This window comes from Fukomys damarensis, unplaced genomic scaffold (genome assembly GCF_012274545.1).
Source record: "Fukomys damarensis isolate Sample0158 unplaced genomic scaffold, DMR_v1.0_HiC HiC_scaffold_17, whole genome shotgun sequence".
NCBI lineage: Eukaryota > Metazoa > Chordata > Mammalia > Rodentia > Bathyergidae > Fukomys > Fukomys damarensis.
Genome location: NW_022900929.1, coordinates 857180 through 873956, shown reverse-complemented (window position 1 = coordinate 873956; position 16777 = coordinate 857180). Strand labels below are relative to the sequence as shown.

General features: G+C 40.1%; 1 protein-coding gene across 1 annotated transcript in view; it reads left to right on the top strand.

Moving 5' to 3' along the window:
* Nucleotides 1-10103: 10103 nt before the first annotated feature.
* The window catches only part of Arpc1a (actin related protein 2/3 complex subunit 1A), a 31532-nt gene continuing 24858 nt past the window's right edge, over nt 10104-16777 (top strand). The window contains exon 1 of the mRNA XM_010642735.3: nt 10104-10227. The gene's annotated coding sequence lies outside the window, so the exon portion shown is untranslated. The remainder of the gene's footprint in view (nt 10228-16777) is intronic.

The window sequence follows — 16777 nt, the reverse complement described above, 5'->3', positions numbered from 1 at the left end:
ATAAATTATATTTTTCTAAGACTTCTAAATCCAAAGGCAGTTTTCGTGATTGCCACATGTCAGAGTTCTACTGTATCCCTATATCCTAATTCACAGCCTTGTTTCTGTTGGAAACCATGAATACTATGAGGTCTTGGTGAGACTCTTTCCAAATTCTGAAAGGGTATAGCTGAGAAATGAAGGTAAACTAGGATTCTAAAAGCCAAGAAAGTTATGAAATCTCCTGAGATGATGTTAAGATGGCCCTGGGTTCAACTCCCAGTACTGCAAACAAATAGCAGACAAATCCATCTGAACTTACATCTCACACAGCCTCTCCGTGTTTTGCCTTATTATCTCCCAGAATGTTCAGACAAGAGAATCAGCCAGCTCCCCAAGGGAAAGTGTCTTTATATATTTTGTTCACAATTGTATCCTCAACAACCAGAGGATACCACATTACCATCCTGGTGCTAAACTTGGTATTCCCTGGGCAACTCTGGAAGTAACTTTTTCTTCCAACCAGACTAAATGGGAGAACATTGCCCTCTGGTGGCAGGGTCTCTAACTGCTGTGTTTATAAATTTCCTGAAAGACACCAAATCACAGAATATTAGAATTTTAGGGTCAGAGGAACATTTACGTGGTGAGTAGCCTAATTCTCAGCCAACTGGAAATTATCCTCCATAAATCCTGAAAAACTGGCAACCCAACTTCTATTCAAATCCTGCCAATGAAAAAAGGCAACACATTCTAATTTTGACTGATGATCATAATCAGAAAGTTTCACTTAATAGAGCCAGATTACATTGCATTTTACCCTTATTTTGTTCCAGTCTTCACTTCTATAATTACATAATTCTAACTTGTACATTCTGAAGTCAGACAGATATGGGTTCCACTTACTCATATGATAACTTATCCTATCTAATCTTATTTCCTTAACTACTTGGTGAGGAATAGTTGCATGTACCTCATAGGAATGTTATGTTTAAATAAGATATCCTGGCATAGAGCCCATTATGCATAGCAACTAGACATTTGCTGATTTTCTTTGGACATTCTGTGGGATTTCTTATCCTCTGGCAAGAAGCCTGGGCCAGGCCTAGTTGATGACAGCTGCAGGCTTCTTGCTGGAGCACTGTGATAGATGCATGAGATTTTAAAATCCCCATGGGTATGATGAGGTACATCTGTAATTCTAGCAGTCTGGGAAGCTGAGGCAAGAAGACCACAATTTCGAGCATAGCCTAGGGCAATTTAATGACTTAGAGACCCTGTCTCAGAATAAAAAAGGTATGGGGAATGCAGCTCAGTGTGAAGGAGCACAGGAGAGAAAAAGGGAGGGGAGGGGAGAGAGGGAAGAAGAGGAAAGGAGAGAAGAGCGAGTTTAAGGCATCATCATTATTCCTAGAGGATGGTTAACACAGTCTCTTGCTTTGCTGGATTCGGGGTCCAGATGTACACAGGCTCAATGACTTGCCCAAGATCATAATAGCAGAGCTAAAAATTCCTTGTAGCATGACATGAAGTGAGATTTCTGACTACAAATGCATAACTTCAGAATGATTTGATAGGAAGGGTCAGACACAGTGGTGCACACCTGTAATCCCAATACTCTGGGTGAGGCAGAAGGAGCCTTAGCAACAGTGACTTGACAAGACCCTTTCTCAAAATAAAAAGTAAAATAAAAGGGTGAGGCTGTAGCTCAGTGCATAGGCCCTGGGTTCAATCCTCCATATATAAGAAAATGAAGTTTGACATAAAAGATATAATCTATGGTCTTGTAAAATATTAATTGGTAGGGGAATGGCAAGAAGGGAAAACAAAGAATACAAGAAAAGGAAAGAAATGAAAAGAAAGTCTTTGTAAATAGAGAAGGGTGGAGGGGGTGAAAGGAAGGCAAGAGAATGGGAAAAAAATAAGAACCGAGATACATCATGTAAAGGTAAAAGATCCCAATAATGAATGTAACTGTATTGTATACCTAAAATGTACCAATAAACTTAATTTTAAAAAATAATAGTAATATTATTGGTACCCACAAGGATCAAAATCAGGTGAAACCGTATTCTGCAGAGCAAAAGAAAATGGACCAAATACTATGTAAGTGGCTTTGCTAAGTGCCTTGAGCAAGGTTTTTAAGGTTGCTAAATTTGCATTAGCAATTACCACTCTTTTTTACCTGTGAACTAATCATAGGTCTTTTTAGGGAACCTAGAAGGTTCTTGAGTCTTCGGCATAGAGTACACCCATGAGTGTTTCTGGACACCAAGAAATAATTACAGAAGTTCCCAACCCTCCCACCAAAAGATAAGCTACCAGGAATCAAAGTTGGAGCTGTATTGTAAAAGGGCCAACCTTGAGTTATGATTGAATCAAAGACTGGAATTATAAGGCACTATTTATTCTACTTCTTTCTGGCTTAGGCTAGTAAAAAATGTGTTCTGTAGCTTTGTAGCAACAATACCATAAACCATTCCTCTGAATATGTTTTAAAAATCAACTTCTAAATACAGACAGCAATAAAGTAACCCAACCAAGGAAGAACTGTACTATAAAGATTAAGTTTCATAACTAGAAAGGCTTACTGTGGGAGTAGATACAGGATACTACAGGAGAAAAACCCATCCCAGTCTTAGAAAGGAAAGGAAGATGTCTGGAAGAAATCATGTCTCTGCTGGAGTCTAAACATGAGTAAGAGTCACAAAGACAAAAGAGAACCAGGCAGTGGTGTAAGCCTGTATCCTCAGCTACTCAGGACGCTGAAGCAGGATTGCAAGTTGGAGGCCAGCCAGGACAATTTAACAAGACCCTTATCAATAAATAAGGGCTAGGCATGTAGTTCAGAGGTAGAGAGCTTGTCTAACATAGGTTCAATTCCCAGTACTACAAAGAAAAACGAAAAAGGCGAGAGGAGGAATTGAGCACGTGGGAATGGAAATCCAGGATGCAGGAGGTGCCAGACAGGGCATATCAGCCAAGACAGTAGCACACTGAGCCATCAGTGGCATAAGCAACTAATGATCTTGTACCACACCACCACCCACAGAAGCAGATGGTTTCAGAATTAGTACAGTGTGAAAGACCCAGCTCTTCACCTTTGTATGCTGCTTTATCCCTGGGCCTGTCAAGGCAGTTTCTACAGCCTTAAACACAAGTTTTTTCTCACAACCATGTTCAAGAGTTAAAAGATAGTGGCATAAAGCCAAATTAAACTTCTCCTTTGAAAAACAGGCCTCCTTGTAACAGGGACTTACAGGCACAATTTGCTATAAGCACCGACTCTTGGAGCTTGGCATCTGCCTTCATATTGTGTATCTGCTTTTGCCACCCTAACTGTTGGGCCAGATTCCTGCTCAACTCTCCACATTGAGTCTCCATCTTGACTTTCTGACTTGTCCTTTTTCTGAGCTATTCTCTTCCTCAGTCATCTTGGATTCTAGGAATAACAGGTCTGGTGGACAACTAGGACTCCCAGTTGGGCCTCCAGCCTAGGACTGCATTACATTCTCACTGTTTTTGTTGTTGTTTTAATCAAGGAGCAGACTTTTTTCCAGAAGTTCCCTATGAGACTTAGCTCTGGAGTATTGACTGGTTAAATGTGTTACATCCTGAAACCAAAGAGCAGCAAGTGGAACATGAGACAGGGGCCAGTCATGGTCCATTTCCTGGACCAGGGAAGGTCCACCTTCTGCCAGAGCCACCTGAATGAAAGCAAGGAAGCCAAGGAGGGAAAGGTGTTGTGTGGATAGCCAGAGTATCTGCTACATAGTGGGTATGATGAGACAGTTGAAATCATGAGACCCCTTGATGACCTGTTATAGAATATGGACTTTATTCTGAAGGTAACGTATAAGGGTTCTTCACAATTCTATTAAGACTATGCACTTTTGGCAGGAAGTTGAGGTAAGCAAAGTTGTGTCTCACTCCATCATGCTTTATTTGGTGTCTTTTGGTTTTTGTTTTGTTTTGTTGAGACAAGATCTTGCTATGTAATTCAGGCTGACCTTGAACTTACTGTGCAGCCTAGGCTGTTCTTGAAATCACAGCAATACTCCTTCCTCAGTCTTTTAAGTGCTGGAATTATAGGCATGCACCACAGCCAGGCTCAATATATGTTTATTTGCTTGCTTTTGGTACTGCGGATTGAACTCAGGAGGCAGGTGCAGTGCCACTGAACTAACTCCCTGGCCCTCAATAAATGTTTTATGATGTTAGCTTTGATCACTCAATTAAGGTACCCACCTCAATTGAGGAACATTCTATAAAATAATTCATGTAGGTTCTTTAAAACTGCCCACATCATGAAAAGGGGAAAAAAGAATGAGAACTATACCAGATTAAAGAAACATTAACAACTAAATGATGAAAGAAAATTTGGATTAGCTCTAGAATGAAGGGAAAAAAACTGCTGGAAGGACATTATTGGAAAGACATTTTTTTAGGGTTTCACTATACAGTGCAGGCTGGCCTCAAACTCATAATCCTCTTGCCTCAGCCTCCCAATCTCAGTAGCTGAGATTATAGGAGTACACCACCACTCCTGGCTGAATATAAATTTATAACTACCTATAATTAAATGTTATGTAATTATGTTTGTAATTAACATTTAATTATTATAGAAAATAACAAATATTCTGAAGTTACTCATTGTGTTATGGCCTATATGAGAAAAGATGTGTTCTTCAGAGATACGTGGTGAAGTATTGAGGAGTGTAGAGGAGTGAAATAACTTACAAATGACTCAACAAATAATAAATGTTATTGCTATTATATAAATACATATAAGTCAGAAAGCAAATGTGACAAAAAAGTTATAATTAGTGAATCTAAGTAAACAGGTATATTGATATTTATTATATTATTCTTGCAACTTTCCTGATGATTTAAGTTTTTGTGGGAAAAACAAAAGAAATATATATGAAGTAGATGTGACATGACCTGGCAACTAATTGTCAGGAGCTATTAATCAATACGGGGTAGATGGGATGCCTTGAATTGAGAAGTAGAGAGAAGAGTAGACTCTGCAGAAGGGAGTAAGAGGTTTTGTGTGTAATGAGTTGTAGCTAATGAGATGCCAGATGGATAATCTCAGTAGCAGTCAGAATTATCAGAGGTCAGGGCCTAAGTGAGATATACTTCTGAGGGATGGCAAAGTATGAGGGATTTGGGGAGTGGAACCCAAGGGTCTATGAGATCACTTGGAGGGAGTATACGTAGAGTAAGAAGAATCTTTGGCTTACCAGAATCTAAGGTTCAGAAGGTCTTGAATCAAACAAGAATGCTTATCATCATAAACAAACCAGCTATTTCTTTCTGCATTCTTACAGAAATGATCATTAGACTTGTAATTCTCTATCATTTTAAATTTGTCCCTATAAATACTCTCACACTGATTAACTTCTTTCCAGGTATGGGACTACTAGATTTTTGCCAATATCTTCATCTTAGAATGTAATTTAGTAAGAAGCCCACAAACACAGCATACAAAACAGAGGTATGCTCTATGCTATAATTAGAACTACAGATGAATGAAATAAAAAAGGGCTGGAGATGTAATTCAGTGCAATCCCCAGCACCCTCCAAAAAAAAAAAAAAGAAAATGAAAAATGAGGAAGGATGGAAAGAAAGAAAAGGAGGAGGAAAAAAAGAAGTACAGCCATCCCAGGCTAATACATTCCTAAAAACAATTCTCAAGTCACAGAAGCCTATATTACATTATTCTAAGTAAGAAAATAAGAATGTATTTCCATCCTGCTGGGCATGGTGGTACACACCTGTAATTCCATCACTTGCAAGGATGAAGCAAGGAGGATCACCATGAGTTTGAGGCCAGCTTGGACTACAAAGTCAGTTCAAAGCCAGTCTAAGGGCTGGGGATTTGCTCAGTGGTACCGCCACCTGACTTGCAAGTACAAAGTCCTGAGTTCGATCCCCTGGTACAATAAAATAAAGCCAGCCTAAACTACACAATGAGACCCTGTCTCAAAAAAACCAAAGAAACAAAGAATGTTTTCCCAACCTGTCCAAAAACCCCAACCAATTCTTCAAGTATCCCTAAAACTCTTTTAAAGATCTAAAAAAACTTACAGTTCTATATAAATATTTCAACACTAATTACCTAATTATTTAATACTTAATGAACTCCACAATGATTACATTTGTAAATAATACATGATGATATGCACTGAGTGAAAAATAAATATTCCCTATAACCTGCAACAAGCATGTACCATAAAGTAGACAATACAATACAGTATGTGTCAAAGATATAAAACTGCATGGTAGCATGCCAAAGTCCCAACCATTTGGGAGACTGAGGCAGGAGGATCAGTTGAGTTCAGGGGCAGTAGGATTTAGGGAACTAAAATATACAAGGTAATATTAAAAAGTGGTTACTTGATGAATGATTCTGGTAATGGAGGACTAGGGCAACAGACAACCCTGCCACAAATGGTAATTAACAAAGTGGACAAAATATGCAAAATGTATACTCAAATACAAGAGTTAATAATGTAGTATAACATATGAGTTAATATCCAAGAGCAAAGAGAACATGAGAGAGTAAGCCCATGACTTAGGATTGCTTTATCCCACAGACCACTTACTTATTCCACTATTTTCTTTTTTTCCTTTGAGAGGGGGGTATTTCTATATTGCCCAGGCTGGTCTTAGACTCCTGGGCTCAAGATATACTCCTCTCTCAGCCTCCCAAATAGCTGAGAATTCAGGAGTGTGCTACCACTTATCTTACTGATTCTAGAATAGGTGTTTGAGGGCCCAAGTAATACTGTTAACAGCCTCTTATAGAGACAAAAGTTATAGTCCAGAGTTCTCCAAGGGTATAGAGGCTTGGTAAATGCATATGTTAGTCAGCTTTCTGCTGCTGTGACAAAATATCTGAGAATAACAATTTAAAAAGAGAGGTTTAGGTCTCAAAAAACTTAAAAAAAAAGAGAGAGGTTTATTTGGGATAAAGAATACTGATTCTTTAAAGAAACTAAATTAATAGGAGCTAAAAGATATATAAAAAGGGAGCTAGGGATTTAGCTCAGTGGTGCCGCCACCTGCCTCACAAACACAAGGTCCCAAGTTTGATCCCAGTACCAAAAAAGAAAAGAAAGATATATAAAAAGATAAAGAATTGGCTCATGTGATTATGGAGGCTGGCAAGTCCAAAATCCAGAGAGTCACTGTGCAAATCTGAAGACTAGAAGGTTCTGTGGAACAAGAAAGAGCTGATCTTCCAGTTCAGTCTGGCAGGCAAGAGAATTCTCTTATTAGGGAGACTATCAGCCATTTGTTCTATTTAAGCCTTCAACTGGTTAGGCAAGACGCAATCCAGCCTGGAAAGGCAATCTGCTTTACTTAGTCTACTCATTTAAAAGTCGATCTCATTCAAGTATACCCTCGAAAAGACCAGAAATATTATTTAACCAAATTCTTGTATCTAAGCACTCCAAAGCCTAGCCATATTGACATTTAAATTATTCATCTGTGACAAAATAAGAAACAGTTCCCACATTACAATGGTTCAACAAGATTTTTCAAACTTTATGATGGTGCAAAAGTGATAGAAATTCAGTAGAAATTGTATTTCAAATTTTAATCTAGGCTAGTGAAGGGCAATCTGATCTCTTTCAATGCTGGCAAGCAGCAATGAGCTGCAGCTCCCAGTCAGCCATATCATCAGAAGGGTGAAAAAATAATACTAGAGTATATTGTGTTGCTAAACTAGGATGCTTGGTAGGTTAGGTATACTTGCATTTTTGACTTTGATACTTTCAATTTATGATGAGATTACCTGCTAGCAATCCCTATCATAAATCAAAGAGCTTCTCTTGGCACTTGGTAAGTACTTATTAAATATCTGATGACTTGAATCTTAACCAAATTATAATTCAATCCAATCCCCCCCCCAACAGGGCCTTTGTAGTTCAGGCTGGCCTTGAATTTTCTATGTAGCCCAGGTTAGCCTTGAACTTATGGCAGTTCTCTTGCCTCAGTCTTCCCAGTGCTGGGATTACATGTGTGCACCACCATGCCTGGCTCCAATTCTGATTTTGATCTGATTGGTGAAGCAAACAAAATCATCCTACAGCAGTCTCCAACCCCTCTTCCTCGTTTTCCCCACTTCTAAATACAAGTGATAGTTTGTTTTTGTTTTTTTGGGGGGGGTTGAGACAGGGTCTCACTATGTAGTTGAGACTGATCTGGAACTATGTAGCCCAGGCTGGTCTCGAACTCAGCAATCCTCCTGCCTCAGCATCTTGAGTGCTGGGATTACAGGCATGAGCCACCATGCCCGGCTACAAGTGATAGTTTGGTTGCATAACATCCTCCAAAAGCTCTTGTGTTGTCTTTGTCCCCAGGATGTTACTATTGGAAGGTGGTAGCACCTTTAAGAGATGGGATCTGTGAGAGATTCATAGGGTCATGTCCTGGAAAGGAATCGAGGGACCCTAGTCTCTTCTAATTTCCATTTTGCTTCCTGGCTGTGAGGTAAAGCAGTTTGCTACACCTGGCATTTCTTACCATTACTATCTAGCATATCTACACAGTACCAAAGAAAAGGGTTCATCCAATCTTGGGCTGGAACATCCTAAAGAGTGAGCCAAAATAAACTTTTTCTCTTTAATTATCTCAGGTATTTTGTTACAGTGACAGCCTAATACAAACACTGTTCTTCATTCTATTTTTTTTTAAAAGGCAGACTCTTCATTTTAGATACTAAATCAGTGTCATTACACAAGTCTGAAAAGCAAACGCTATAATTCACCTCTTTCCTGGGATCACCAATGGCTCCTACCAACTATAATGCTATATTGGGAAAGGCTAGCCCTGCCCTTACATTGTGCCAAAACTTTCAAGTCTCAAAATACCATGGTCTTGTTTCCTTAATTACAAAATAAGGCAGTTTTACTTTAAAAGCCTCAATTAAAGCTAAGAAAAATATGAAATGAAGAAGCATCAAATGGTAACCTTTGCTTTCGCTAAAGTACAAAATACTGACTGAAAAGAATCAGTGGTTAAAACTAGAGGCAGGGGTGTGGTGGCATGCACCTGAAATCCCAGTACTGGAGAGGGTGAGGCAGGAGGATCGCCATGAGTTCTAGGCTAACCTGAGAGCATTTTCAAGAAAGAAAAATCGAATACCTATTTTTCCCCCTAGAGCTAATTTCTTGTTATTTATCATAGTCTGGTACTAATTTGTATGTGTTACCCTCATTCACCCAGTTTGTAAATTCCTTCAAAGGAACTATCCTTTGTAAAGGTGTGGAGTCTAAACTTTTTAACTGAAATGACTACATACTTGAGGATTTGTAATCTGCAGACACCAGGAGTTCCTTTCTATGAATGCTTTCTTCCTTTGTCAAACTGTCTCTTGGAGTGCGGTCATTTCCAACAACCTTTTCATTCTATTTGTTCTTGTTCCCAGTGACCAAAAGAAAAATAAAAACTAAGGAATTCCAGTGCATTAGGGCTCCATGAACAACTTAACATGTAAGAAAACATGGGGTCAAGTAAACCACCAAATGGAAAAAAACAAGCACTAACAAGCGACCTACAGAGGGCAAAGGTGCTCTTCCAAAATTTATTTCTACGGGTTCAGTGGCAGCAGTCTAGCTGGAGGTGGGCCTTTCTCCACATGCTTCAGAGGAGCTTGCTCGGTTCTCCCAATTCTACTTTCCTTTAGGGTTGAGGCTGCTCGTTTTCCTCAGGGGGAGAAAACGGGAGAAGGAGGGGAACGAAACCACAAAGAGGTCGACTAGCTCTGACTCGGGGTTTCTGAAGGGACAAAAATGTAGTACACCCGGTCTACGAGGCTCTAAAGACGCCCGCAAACCTCAGTAACTAACTCAACTCCTGAGAAAAGCGCTTGGGGAAAAAAGTTCCACACTTGAGCCCATTATCCTGAGGATGTGTTACGAGGAAACAAGACGTCCACGTTGCTTCGCCAGTAGCTTCTCGCGCTGCCTCTCTGCGTGGGATGACAGCAGATACTCAAAGGCCAACTCTCCTCCGCCATCTCCAACCTAGCCGCAAGCCGCGTGCCTCAGATGTGCGCGTGCGCAGACCATACGCACCGCCGACCTGCGCAGGCGCCCTGGCTACTTCCGGGATCTGTCAGCTCTCCCTCTCGGCCTCCGTCCTCCACCCCCGCCTGCCGGAGCCTGTTCGCGTCGACTGACCAGAGTCCGCGAATTCTCCGCTCCTAGCCCCTCCAGACCACCCCGAACTCAGGTAAAAAGCAGCGCAGGCGAGTGTGTTGGCTCTGTTGGCTTCCACTATCCCAATTTCATACCTGTCTTGGGTGTGCGGGGGCGGGGAGCTGGGGCATTTAGGCCGCAGGGATCCCCAAGGTTGAGGGGTGGTCCCGGGCCTCAGAGGGGGCGGGGAGCCCCGTTCTTCTTGTATACCTTGAATTCCTGGCATTGCTGCACGTACAGATCTTTCACGTCTCAATATTTTCGATACCCTACCACTTTCGATACCAGAATTAACAGCTTCGACGCTCCATATTCTTATCTGCTCCTCTACTCTGGACATCTATCATAGTGTATAAAATTGTGTTAAACAAGATGATCTCTCATATAGGAGTGGATCCTCACGAGGAACCATGCATCTCTTTATTTACAATAGGTCCCTGAATACTGAAGGCGCCCATGGAGCGTTTGCCTCCTATCTAAAGACAGCCAGCCCTCAATTCTGCAGGTGATGGGAATCCCCAACTCGAGAAAACCTTTCTCACGAGTTCCTGACGATTCCCCACTGTTTTCATTTCTGCCTTTTCTCTGTGCTCCAATTCATTCCCTTGGTGGAAAATCGCCACAGTTCTCTTTTGTGGAAAATTGCCTGTTCCTATCCCGACCCTGCTGCTTTTTTTTTTTCTTTTTGCACCGGGGATCAAGCTTTTGAGGCAGGCGGCGGAACCACTTAACTAAATTCCCGGTCCCCGACCCTGCTGCTTTATTTGGCGACCTTGGAAAGATCGCTTCTCTGTGCTTCTGTTTCCTCATCTGCAATAAGAACATTCTTAGGGTTTTTCTGAGGATCAGTTGAGTTTATTTGCATAAATTGCTTAAAATAATTCCCAGTGTTAGGATAATGTTCAATAAATATTAGCTATTACACGGTTTCTGGGCATTCTGTGCATACCTATCGTTCTTTCCCCTCCTATTCGGTCTCCCCACCCCCAGACATAAGGGCCAGAATAGTGCCAGATGTATTTGTTTCTGGCTCCGAAATGGTACTTACAGAACTGTTGGGAATATGATAGGTACTTAAATCATAGCTTAGAATCTTTGGTGATAAAGCCATCTGTTATTGGGGTTTTTTTAGATGCGATCTCACTGTGGTCTAAGGCCAGGCTGATCATAAACCCACTATATATTCCAGGCTGGCCTTGAAATCTCCATCCTTCTGCCTCAGTCCCTCAAATGTTAAAATTATAGGCATTGTGCCACTATGTCTGGCAAGCCATCTGTTCTTATAATTTTCAAGCCTTATGTCTACTTCAACTCTGATGAAATTACCAAAATGATCTCAGTTCTGGCTTTTTCTTTTCTTTCCCCAACCTCAGGGGCACTTGGCTACTTAATCTCTCCCACCGCCCCTGGCCCTTTAAATTTTTCTTTTTCTTTTTTTTGGGTACCAGGGTTCGAACTTGGGACCTTATGCTTGTGAGGCAGGAGGTGGTACCACTGAGCTAAATCTCTGGCCCTAAAATTTTTTTTTTGTAATAGGATCATGACAAATTGTCCAGGCTATATAGCACGGTGTGGTGATGCACACCTGTGTTCCCAGCCCTCTGAGGCTGAAGCAAAAGGATCACAAGTTCAGGCCAACCGTGGGCAATTTAGTTATTTAACAAGACCGTATATCAAAATAAGGAGTAAAAAAAGGGCTAGGGTTATAGTTCAGTGTGAAGAGTCTAGAATCAATTTTCAGTAGTGCCAAAACAAAACAAAAAAATTGTCCAGGCTGGTCTTGAATTTGTCATCCTCCTACCTTGGCCCTCCTGTAGCTGGAATTTCAGGTGTGTACCACCATGCTAGCAGTTCTGGCCTCTTCTATCAATTTTACCTAAACTTTTGGTCCCTTGTAGGCTGTGAGATTTTAGGTATTTAAAACAAAAGAGAAGTTATATATGGATCAGGGTGGTGTGTTTATCCTGTTAGAGAGTAGATATACTGTTTGACTGCTTCCTACCACAAAGTATTCTGGGATTCATCTGTTAATCACAATTAAGGAAGGGGGATCATTTTGGATAATTAAAACTCCTGCATAGGGCTGGGGATTTAGCTTAGAGGTGCCACCACCTACCTTGCAAGCTCAAGGTCCTGAGTTCAATCCCCAGTACCAAAAACAACAAAACTTCTGCTTGGAGAGTGGCAATATTTTGATGTAGTTTCTTTTTTTTTTTCTTTTTTTATTTGGTACTGGGAATCAAACTTGGGTCCTTGTGCTTGCGGCAGAACCACTGAGCTAAATCCCCTGCCCTATTTTGAAGTAGTTATATAATCCTGTCCTGAAACAAACCCTGCACAAATAAGTTGAAAGTGCTCTGCCGGTGAGACTGGAATTGAAGCCTGTCTGATCATTGGGAGGGTGTGGTGTCCTCGTTGGAGTATACCTGGTGTTGCTGGGTTGGGTAATGAGAGTGATTAGAAATGAGGTGAATCACAGCCTTGAAAACTAATCCTAAACAGAGACCTGAAATGTCCACTTGTGTGAATACTTTCAAGTTACAGTGGAATAAGGCCAAGAATTTATGGCACTTGTCAACTTTTCCAAGTTCAGAGAGTACTTCTAGGGATTGCTCAAAAGCCTCAGGTCAAAGGAAGAAAAGAAACTAAGATCTGGTTTGGGCTGGGCTTAGTACTACATGTTGTAGTATGTTGTCTCGTGTAATCCTACCAACATCCTTATGATGTCATTGGTACATCTACTTTATAGATAAAGCAAATTAGGTTCAGGGATATTGAGTAACTTTCCCAGGGTCTCATTTTATTTCTTTTTGACCTTTGGATTCTTTTAGCAGAAGTGTTTCTTCTGTTTTCCGTTGACATTCATTTTTGCTTTGTCAGTTGAACTTCTGTTGTTCACTTCATAATCATTCATTTTCAACCAGAATTCCTATCTCACACTTCAGTTTCCATCCTAGGTTAGCATGAAAGTTCAGGTTGTAGTAAGGAGGCATCTTAGAAATTACAAAGCTGGAGTTGGGGAAATGCTGGCTGCTTTTTGGGAAAATTTTCCCCAGTAGGTAATGGTTGCTTCTTGAGTGGATCTAGACATGGGTATATATAAAATGGAGAATTTTATCTGATTTTTAACTTACTGATGTTTCATATTCCTGTTCTTCATGCAGTTACAGTAAAATGTTTAAAGAATAATATCCCAAACACCTATATAGTCTTTGCCTAGCTTCACCAGTTAATAGGGTTTTATTTTTGCCACATTCACCCTTTCTGTATTTTGTGTCCTGAACAATTGAAAATAGTTACAGAAGACATCATGACATTTCATCCCTAAATACTTCATTATTTTTATCTCCTAAAAGTGAAGTCATGGCAAGACTGTACCATCATCAGAGCTAGGAAAATGAAAATAATTGCATGTCATTATGTAATACTAACGAGTTCAAATTCAGATTTCCCCTGTTGTAAAAAATGTCTTTTATTACTATTTTAAAACATGTGGATTATAATCAGCTTTTCATTTACGGAATTCAGTTTTCATTGCTCTTTTTTCAGAAAAGAAACAGCCTCCCCATTTTAAAAATAGTTCAGGTCAATCGGTCTATAGAGGGACACATATCCTGTTTTTTTTTTTTTTAAATCTTTATTAAGTTTATTGATACAATTTAGGTATTCAATGATAAGTACAGTTACATTCATCACTGGACTCTTGTACCTTTACAAGACTTATCTTGGTTCTTATTTTTCCCTATTCCTCAGCCCTCCCTTCACCCCTTCACCCTTCCCTGTTTACAAAGACGTTGTTTCCATGTTTTTCCTTTTTACATATTTTTTCTTTTCCCTTTTTACCTTTCCCCTACCCCTCCCACTTCCTCTACTCTTTTAGACTTTTTCTTCCTATTACACAATATCAGTTATACATTTTGATCCTTATTTACATTTTAGTTTTTCATACCAGAGAAACTGTTCAGAATTTACACATGTGTCTTATTAATTTCACTTAAGATTATGACCTCAGTGTGCATCCACTTAGCTATAAATATCTCTAGCTTCTTGTTTTTTATGACTGAGTAGTACTCCATTTTATAAAAAACAAAAACACATCTTTATCCAGTCTCCAGTTGATGGTCAATTGGGCTGTCTCCAAACTTTAGCTTATAACAAACTGCTGCTATAAACATGGGTGAGCATATATCACTGTGGTGTGATTCTTTTAATTCTTTTGGGAAGATACCCAGCAAAGAAATAACTGAGTCAAATGGGACTTCTAATCCTCGTTGTTTGAAGTATCTCCATATTGATTTCCACAGTGGCTGCACCAGTCTGCACTCCCACCAACAATGAAGAAGGGTTCTTATCTCCCCACAACCCTGCCAGCATTTGTTATTGGTTGATTTCTTGATAGCAGCCATTCTTACTGGGGTGAGGTGGAATCTCAGTGTTGTTTTCATCTACATCTCTCAAATGACCAGTGATGTTGAACATTTTTTCTTATGTTTATTTGTTGCTTTACCTCTTTGTTTGAGAAATGTCTGTTCATTTCAGATGCCCATTTTTGAATTGGGTCTTTATATTTGGGGGGACTGATTTTTTTAAAGTTCTTAATATATTCTAGACAGTAGTAGACCTTTGAGGAATAGCTGGTTATAACTGATATGTATTGACTTTTCATTGTCATGTTATTTTCCTGTTGTTGGTTTTTTTTATTTTTCTCCTTCTCACTTTAAATTCTTGCCTGTTGGATTTGCTCTGTTGGGCCTCATGAAGTTGTGACCTTCATTGTCTTTTTCTACGATATATTTTATTTTTATTTTGGTACTGGAGATTAAACTCAGGTCCTTGAGCTTGCAAGGCAGGTGACGGAACCACTGAGCTAAATCCCTGGCCCCTAGGATATTTTTTTAAATTGTTTGGCATGTTGGTTTGGTATTCATAAAGTTTCCCAGGTGTTCTTTGTCATGAAAGTATGTTATTTCTCCATCAATTTTGAAAGATAATTTTTCAGGATGCATCAGCCTAGGTTGAAGGTTGTTTTCTTTTAAAGCTTGAAATACCTCACTGCAGGCTCTCCTTGACGTGAGGGTTTGTGTTGAAAAGTCTGTTGTGCTGGGCATGGTGGTGCACACCTGTAATCCTAGCACTCGGGAGGCTGAGGCAGGAGGATCGCTGTGAGTTCCCGACCAGCCTGGGCTACATAGTGAGTTCCAGGTCAGTCTCAACTACATAGTGAGACCCTGTCTCAAACAAACAAACAAGTCTGTTGTGATTCTAATGGGCTTTCCTTTACGTGTAATTTGTTTCTTTTCTCTAACTGCTTGTAATATTTTGTACTTCTGTTGGGTTTCCAGGATCTTGATTATTACACGTCTAGGTGTATTTTTTTTTAATCATAACTAATTGGAGTCCTATATGCCTCACTTACCTGTATGTCAAGTTCTTTTGCTCTCTTTGGGAAGTTTTCTGCTATTACTTCCCTGAATAGATTTTTTTATGTTATTTGTTCTTTCTCCTGCTTTTCTTGAACTCCTAGTAACCTTATATTATTCTTCTTTGCGTTAGCTTTTCAAGACAGAGTGGTTGGCTTCTACTTTATCTAATTAAACCAGCTGGGCCCCAGTGCCATATTCACCCAGTACTCATCTAGTGGGTGTTGGCTGAGGCAGCCGTGACGCTGGTGGCAGGGCGGGCGGGGGGGTGTCTATCCCTCTGTCCTTTCCAAGGGCTCCCTCCTCCACCCCCTCTGTCCCCTCCCTCGCTGCACCTCTCCCTCTGGGTGTGCACACATCCTGGTTTTAACTGTTTCCTCCTCATTTTGCTTAACTAATTCCCCTCCCCTTCATTTCCTGTAAATTGAAAATTAGATTTGGATGTTGGATTTAGAGTAAACATGTTGGCATAAATACTTCATAGGTGGGTTCACCATATTCTCAGGTTTCTCCAGAATAGTCCTGTGATGTGTTGTCACACCATAATTATTAATAGTATCCCCTTTGCTATCAAAAGTAACCGAGTATGGATGATAAATTAGGTCATTATTTACCAACGATGATGTACACTTTGTGTTATCTCCAGTCAAGAGGCCCATCAGATTATATTGTTGTACAATTTATGTTAAGTTTGATCCTTTGGTTAAGGTGTTGACTGCCAGATTTCTATATTATAAAGGCATGTTTTCCCCTTTATAAGTAGGTAGCATTCTATGGGGTGATATTTGAAACTGTGTAAATACCCTGTACCCCAACAGATTTTTATTTTTTATTTTTTGTACCAGGAATTGTTCTCAGGACCTTGCATTTGCGAGGTAGGCATGGCACCACTGAGCTAAATCCCTGGTCCCCCCAATAGTCTTTAACCCATGGTTGGAGAGTTTAATGACCCTTTATAAGTAGGTAGCATTCTATGGGGTGATATTTGAAACTGTGTAAATACCCTGTACCCCAACAGATTTTTATTTTTTATTTTTTGTACCAGGAATTGTTCTCAGGACCTTGCATTTGCGAGGTAGGCATGGCACCACTGAGCTAAATCCCTGGTCCCCCCAATAGTCTTTAACCCATGGTTGGAGAGTTTAATGACCCTTCAGAATAAAT